The sequence below is a fragment of the Nyctibius grandis genome, chromosome 10, assembly GCF_013368605.1.
Source record: "Nyctibius grandis isolate bNycGra1 chromosome 10, bNycGra1.pri, whole genome shotgun sequence".
NCBI lineage: Eukaryota > Metazoa > Chordata > Aves > Nyctibiiformes > Nyctibiidae > Nyctibius > Nyctibius grandis.
Genome location: NC_090667.1, coordinates 1 through 7,929, shown reverse-complemented (window position 1 = coordinate 7,929; position 7,929 = coordinate 1). Strand labels below are relative to the sequence as shown.

The window sequence follows — 7,929 nt, the reverse complement described above, 5'->3', positions numbered from 1 at the left end:
ACGCTCTGACCGACAAAACAAACGAGACGGGAACCCTGTTCCAAAAAGGCGAACGACCGCAGATTGCTCCCGCGACAAAGGTGGCGGCCCTGAAAGCTATTCCTGCCTGCAATCGTCCCATGTCAGCCCTTTCACAGCCCGAACAACAATGGGCTCCGGGCTTGTTTACCTACCCAAATGTCCAAATGTTTCATGCTATGTCCAAGAAAAAGACGAGCCGAGAGCCAGGCTCCAAAATACGAACGGCCGCCGCCGGGTGCCCACCGAGGCGCTCTATTGCTCGCCCTCCTCAACAAGACAGGGAGAAAATACAACAAAAAAGCTTGTGGGTCAAGATAAGGACAAAGAGATCACTCACCAACTTCCGTCACGGGAAAACACACTCTACTTGGGGAAATTCATTTAATTTATTGTCAATCAAAATCAGAGTAGGGTAACGAGAAATAAGAACAAATCTAAAAAACACCTTCCTCCCACCCCTCTCTTTTTTTTTCCTGGGCTCATCTTGACTCCCAGCTTCTCTACATCCTACCCTCGACCAACGCAGGGGGACGGGGATCGGGGGGTGCGGTCAGTTCATCACACATTGTCTCTGCCGCTCCTTCCTCCTCACGCTCTTCTTCTGCTCCAGCGTAGGGTCCCTCCCACGGGGCCACAGGTCCTGCCATAATACCTCCTCCAGCATGGGCTCCTCTCCACGGAGCCACGGCTGCTGACAGGAGCCTGCTCCAGCGCGGGCGCTCCACGGGGTCACGGCTTCCTTCAGGCACACCCACCTACTCCAGCGAGGGGTCCTCCGTGGCCTGCAGGTGCACGTCTGCTCCACCGCAGACCTCCACGGGCTGCACAGGGACAACCTGCGTCACCAGGGCTGCAGGGGAATCTCTGCTCTGGTGCCTGGAGCACCTCCTCCCCCTCCCTGCAGGGCAGAGAGGAAAGGATTAAAAAACAGGGAAAGGGAGCTACCGAGACAGAGAGAGGGGCAGAGGGCAAAAGAAACAGCGATGGGCTACAGGCCAGAGAGGAGGGAGGGAGAGGGAACCGGACTGAGAGAGATGGAGAAAAGCAAAGATTTCTGATGGGCCACAGGGCAGAGATGGAGAAATTAAAAGAGGGGACAGTGAGGTGGACAGAGAGACACTGAGAAATACCAAAAAACCTCAGTGAGCTGAAGGGGAGAGACAGAGGAATTAAAGAATAGGGCCAGGGAGCCAGACAGAGAACGATAAAGACAAAACCAGGCTATAGGACAGAGAAGGAAGAAATTAAAACATAGAGACAGGAACGTGGAATAAGATAATACAAGAAAGAAAAGTGTATCTAGAATACAGGGCAGAGACAGAGGAAATTAGAAATAGGGACATGGAGCCAGACGGGGGCCAGATGGGGCAGGGGGCGGTAATTGTGAAGGGCTAAAGGGCAGATGGGGAGGAATTAAAAAAAATTGGGACAGGAAGACAGACAGATAGATGGAGAAAGACAAAAACAGTGATGGGCTGCAGGACAGAGGATGAAAAAAAGAGGGACAGGGAACAGGACAGAAGTGCAGACAGAAAAAGAAAGCAGAGAGGCAGAACAACAGAGAAAGAGAGGGACTTGGAGAACGAGAGAGGAAGAGATGCAGGGAAGCGAAAAAAATTACAGCTGTGAGAGAAAGAGAAGGTGGGGCAGGGAAGGACCACGACGCAGAAGAGGGGCGACACGGCCCCAAGGGTCCAGGACTCACCACGGCTTCCGCCCTTGGAGCTGCTGGGAGAATCTGACAGTTCGGATGCATCTTCCTCTCTCTCTGCCTCCCTTCCTCCTCTCTGGCTCCGGTCACTTGACTCTTATCCACCTAAGAGAACACATTGGTATCATACAGCTCTTACAACACGAGGCTTCCCAGATACACAGCCTCACACATGCCCACGCTACATGGCCCCCGGAGACCACCTCGGACGTTCAGCTCGGCCAGCCCGCTGCGTGTCGGCCTCCCCCAACTTCGGGCTCCGACGTGACTGGACCCCTGCCTCCGGGCAACGTCCACGCACCCTGCCCACCCGCCGCTTTCCCACGCGGCCCCCCGACGCCCTCCCTCTCCCCCACGCAAGCGGCCAGTTTACCTTCTGCTTTCGGCCCCCGAACCAGCTCACGGAGCGCCCGCTGCGGAGCCCAAAAACCCAGCTGCCGAGCCTGCTCTCCCCCTGCGGGGCGGCACCATCGCAGCCCGGCCGGCACTTTATTATTGCTCTCGCAGGCTTTACTTCTCCTCCATCTCCTGCACTGCCGCGCCCGCCCCCCAAACCCCCCCGAGGCCCAAAAATCCCCCGCGGGGAGCCGGGCCCAGCCGCCCCGGGAGCGCAGACCCGCCCGCCCCCACGGACCCCCCCGGCAGCAGCAGCTGGGGCCCTTTCCCCCCCACCACCCGGTGCAGGCACCAGGACCCGCCGGCGCCGCGACTCGCCCCCCCCCACCCCACCGGGAGCCGCGCGGGAATCGCCGCCATGCCGAGCCAGGACCTGCCGCCGGGACCGGCACCGCGCCGCCCCGGGAGCCGCCCCCGCCGCTCCGGGAAGTTGCGCCGGGACCGGCGCCGCGCCGCCCCGGGAGCCGCAGCCGCGCCGGGACCTACCGCCGGGACCGGCGCCGCGCCGCACCGGGAGCTGCCGCCGCGCCGCACCGGGACCTGCGCCTGGACCGGCGCCGCACCAGGACCTACCGCCGCGACCGGGACCGGCGTGGCGCCGCGCCGGGAGCCGCGCCAGAAACCGCGCCGGAAGCCACGTCAGAAGCCGCGCCGGAAGCCGCCGATTTGCCGGAAGCCGCGCCAGGACGCGCCCCCCCCCCGCCCCGCGCGGCGCCGCAACCCGCCCCCGCCGCGGGCCCCCCCCGCAGGGAGCCGCGCGGGAACCGCCGCCGCGCCGAGCCGGGACCTGCCGCCGGGACCGGCACCGCGCCGCCCCGGGAGCCGCCCCCGCCGCTCCGGGAAGCTGCGCCGGCGCCGCGCCGCCCCGGCAGCCGCAGCCGCGCCACGCCGGGACCTACCGCCGGGACCGGCGCCTCGCCGGGACCTGCCGCCGGGACCGGCGCCGCGCCGCCCCGGGAGCCTCCGCTCCGGTAGCCGCCGCCCCGCTGGGAACCGCGCCGGGACCCGCCCCGTCCCCGCCGCGCCGGGACCTGCGGAGAAAAAAAAAAAAAACGGAGGAAAAAAAAAAAAAAAAAAAAGTAAAAAAGCGGCGGCTGCAGTACCGAAATTTGACCACAGGGAGGCAGCAGAAGGCGCCGCCAGAGCGCCCCTCCACCGCGCACGCGCGGCTCCCCAGGGGACCCCGCCCATACCCTGCCCCTTAGGGCGGAGTTGCGTGGGAAACCACGCCCTGTCCCGCCCCCCAGGGCGGGGCTCCGATGGAGGCCACGCCTCCCCCGTCCCGCCCGCTCAGGGCGGGGCTTCGCACCAGACCACGCCCCCGTCCAGCCCCCTCGGGGCGGGGCTCCACACCAGACCACGCCCCTGGCACGCCCCCACGGGGACACGGCCCCGCCCATTGCCAGCACTGACTGAGCGGCCATAGCCGCCCACTGCGCATGCGCGGTTGCCCAGGAGACGCCCCCCCCCGCTCCTGTCCCGCCCACGCCCCGTTTAAGCACTGCTCCCTCGGCAAAAACAGCGGCGGCGAACTAAAACGCAGCCGCCGAGAGACATTCTTAAAAACAACCGCGATTAAGAAAAGGAGAAAATTAAAAAGTAGGCCCCGAAAACTAAAACGGGGATGGACAAATGTAAAAAGCGACGGCTGCGGCACCGAGCGCGGCCAGAGCCCCCCACCCGCAGTATCGCGCCCCGGACCCCAGGGCGTGCCATTCCCTCGCTTCTCCCACCAATTGTCGCTATTTTTACGCCGTGACACCCTCTGCTTTGGGGGCCCCCCGCCCCACCTACCTGCTTCTCCACTGCATCCTTGCCCCCGCATCGGTGACGTTCAGGTGCCCCGAACGACGTCAGCGCCACCCAGCCGTCTCCCCGCTTTTTGTTCACCCCAAAAAAAGGGCACTAAATGAGGGAAACAGCCCTGACCCCCACCTCCTTACTTTAGCAAGGCCATTTACGTGTCTACACGCCCCCTCCCCAAAAAAAGGGGAAAAAGATGGCGCCCTAGCAACCAAGATGGCGCCCTAGCAACCAAGATGGCGCCCTAGCAAACAAATAAGGACAGGGAGCAGGAAAATAAGCGAGCACGGAAAGAACATTTAAAAAGCGACGCCGCCGAGGAAAGACCAATTATTAACACAAAAGACGGCGAAATAAAGGCAGCAAACGGGATAAAATAGACAGAAAAATTTAAAAGCGACCATGATTAGAAAAGAAGGAGAAAGTTTAAAAAAAAAGCCCCGGGAAAGTGAAACGGAGAAGGGCGCGGAAAGAAGGAAAAAAAAAAAAAAAAAAAAAAAAAGCGGTGGCCGCAGTACCGAAATTTGACCACAGGGCGGCAGCAGAAGGCGCCGCCAGAGCGCCCCTCCACCGCGCATGCGCGGTTCCCCAGGGGACCCCGCCCATGTCCTGCCCCTCAGGGCGGAGTCGCGCAGGAAACCACGCCCCTTCCCACCCCCCAGGGCGGGGTTCCAATGGAGGCCACGCCTCCCTGTCCCACCCGCTCAGGGCGGGGTTTCACAGGAGACCACGCCCGGCCCCTCCCCTTCGGGGCGTGGTTCCACAGGAGACCACGCCTCTGCTCCACCCCCGCAGGGGCACGGCCACGCCCACTCCCGGCACCGAGGGCGGCAAGGAGCCGCGCACTGCGCATACGCGGTTGCCCGGGGGACACCGACCACGTCCCGCCCGCGCCCCGTTTGAGCACCGCTCCCTCGGCAAAAGCAGCGGCGGCGAACTAAAACGCAGCCGCCGAGAGACATTGTTTAAAAAGCAACGGCACCGAGGAAAGGCAAGACACTCGGAGACACTTTTTTAAAAGCGACCGTGATTAAGAAAAGGAGAAAATTAAAAAAATAGCTCCCGAGAACTAAAAGGGAGATAAGAAAAAAACGTAAAAAGCGACCGCTGCTGCACCCAGCGCGGCCGGGGCGCCCCTCCACTGCGCATGCGCGGCCCCCGAGCTGCACTGCCGCCCTCCCGACGCGCGGGGCCGCCACCGCCTCACCTCTCCCACCGATTGTCGCGCGGTTTTACGCTCCGACACCCCCTTCCTTGGGGGACCCCCCCGTGCCCCACTTACCTGCCGCTCCACTGCGTCCTTGCCCTGCCTCGGTGACATTCGGGTGCTCCAAATGACGTCATCACCACCCAGACCCCCTCCCCGCTTTTCATTCACCCCAAAAACACGCACTAAAGGAGGGAAACAGCCCTGACCGCCACCTCCTTACTTTAGCGACGCCATTTACGCGTGTACACGCCCCCTCCCCAAAAAAGGGGAGCTCTGCTAGAAAAGTAAAGGGAGGGCACCCCTCCAAATGGCTGCCCCGTCACCAGCCCCGTCCCGCAGCCTGTCACCCCGGCAGCCGCCCCACGGCACAGGGACACCGTGCCAGAGGACGGTGCCGCGCCTCTCCCTCCGCCTCTGCTCCGCCTCGTTCCCGCACCGGAACGGGCTCCCCAGGGCCACCGACGCCCCCGGCCCCTCTTGGCCCCCCACACCCGACACCCCTCGCTGCCCCCACAGCCAGGAGCCTCCGGACACCGCGCTGGTCCCTCACCCTCACAAAAGCTTAACGACCTGCGGGCAAACCTGCGCCGGGGGTAGCCGCCGAGCCTCACGACACGCTTACGACAAGGCGGCTGAAAAACAGAACTCCCAAGTTAGACTCCGGCACGGGCAAAAAACAGCACAGAAGAAAGTAGAGGAACGCAGTCAGGATAAGAGCCAGGAGAGCAGTTGAGCTAAAGGAGGACTCTAGGTAAACAGGTCAGCTCGAAATACAACACATCCTTTAAAAGCCTGAGCAGTTTGAACACTTAACATCGGCATCAGGACTCACGGACACCATTTTCAACTCATTCCTAACATAAAAGCTGTTGTAGAAACTGTCACGTAAGTTGTCGTACAAGTTCTCACAAATTAAGCAGGTAAGAATCAGTAGAGGTGAAAAAGAATTAGGAGTAGAATAATAAATACAAGTCTAGCTGACAAACACGGGTGGGCTTTCACAACCCTTCAATATTCTTCTCAAAGCTCCTTTGTATAATCCTTGTTAAAGAAAATCGGCAGAATCCGGGTCTCCAGGTTTGCCGATTCTTCATTGAAGCAACTCGGAGTTGGACCACCACCGCACTGAATGGTACCTGACTCAAATTCACTATCGGTTTATATAGAAACTAAGCAGTAGTTAGATCACAAACTTCTCACGAGCTTCTGTTAAAAATCCACTAACTATTTCCATTCCTCTTTCTTCCTTCGTCAAGTGTCCACAAAAGTCCATTGTCAGGAGTCCACGAAAGTCCGTTCTATTCCGTTGCTGAGCTGATCTTTATGCTCTGGTACCGCTCCGGCTCCGGTCGACACCCCCCCCATCCTTAATGTTCTTCCTGTAATCGGCGTCCCGCCTTGATCCGGGTTGACGGGTCTCGACTGCCAGCGTCTCCTAAGTATTAACCTAAAATAGCTAGAGTCTATTTAGAGCTTTATTTCTATTAATGCTTATTTCTAAGTATCCCATATTTCTGTTAAAGTAAAGAAAAGGTTAACCATACATCCCTTTTACTAAAATCATCAGAAGGTAATACTTCTAGGCCTGCTCCTGCTTAGCTACTCATTAAGCTTTGATTGATGATTTGTTCAGTCATAGGTCAGGATTACACAAGGAGCTCTGAGAACAATATTGACGGATTGTGAAAGCCCACCTGTGTTTATCAGATTGACTTATATTAATTATTCTATTCTTAATTCATGAGAACTTCTGTAACAATTTAAGTGAAAACTTCTACAACAATCCTGACCTGTGACTAAACCAATCGTCAGTCAAAGCTTAATGAGCAGCTAAGCAGGATTAGGCCTACAAGTATTAACTTCTGACGATTCCAGTAAAAAGGATGTACGCTTAACCTTTTTTACCTTAAAATACAGAATGCTTGTGGAAGACCATCAGCCCGCAAACAGCTGTGCTTTACCTGCAGAGCAGGGGATTCCCTTGGGAAGGCTGCACTGAGAATAGTTCTTGCTCCCTTTTAAGATAAAGGAGCCCTGAGCAGTTCAGGGGGCCCTTTGAGGCGTGAAAAAAGTAAACGTGTGTTGAAGGGCAGTTCTGAAGACAGAACTGAAAACAAGGAATGGCTGTTGACGTTCTGAGCCCACAACACCGTGGCTCTTCCCAGAAGGGGTGATGAGCGCTCAGCCTGTGAACGTTGATGGCGTCTCGAACCGCCCAGTCCGGCTCCTGCATTTCAGTAGGGCAGCAGAATAGCAATAAAGGAGCCTGAGGCCTTTGGCTTTCAGCCCTCGCCTCCTCCCTCGCAGAGTCCCTGCCTTCTTTTCCGCTCGCCCCAAATACTTACAAATAAGAACTAGTAGAAATAAGGTTCTAAACAGACTTCAGGTATTTTAGGTTAATACTTACGAGACGCCGGCAGTGGAAAGCAGACTCTGGTCAAGACGGGACGCTGGTCACGGCGAGAACATCGAGGATGGGGTGTTGAGCGGAGCCCAAGCGGAACCAGAAGATAAAGATCAGCTGACCGGCGGCGAAGAACGGACTTCTGTGGACTCTGCAGGAAGTGAACTTAAACGAAACAAGACAGTTTTTAGAGCTATAAGCATATGCACAGATTCCAGTAAAAATATTCTACAAAACTGAACAGTTGCAGGAAAGCGCATCAGATAATAATAATAAAAAGAAATTAGCAAAAACCTGCAGCGAGCGTTTGCCACGGTTTTTATGAAGGAGTGCAAATTTTCCTTCCGCCCTCCCCGTGTGAAAGATCACATCCAATCTACAGAT

The 7,929-nt window shown here is 58.0% G+C and overlaps 1 long non-coding RNA gene across 4 annotated transcripts; it reads right to left on the bottom strand.

Annotated features, from left to right (window-relative positions):
- Nucleotides 1-388: 388 nt before the first annotated feature.
- LOC137667881 (uncharacterized) lies at nt 389-4,330 on the bottom strand. Of its 4 annotated transcripts, XR_011048853.1 has the most exons (5): nt 3,923-4,330; nt 3,028-3,159; nt 1,727-1,837; nt 777-919; nt 389-661 (listed from the first exon to the last, which is right to left on the bottom strand). It is a non-coding gene; the product is annotated as an uncharacterized lncRNA (long non-coding RNA). The 4 variants fall into 4 exon arrangements; XR_011048852.1 differs by having other exon boundaries at nt 389-919; XR_011048854.1 differs by lacking the exons at nt 3,028-3,159; nt 3,923-4,330 and adding an exon at nt 2,615-2,706 and having other exon boundaries at nt 389-919.
- Nucleotides 4,331-7,929: the final 3,599 nt, after the last annotated feature.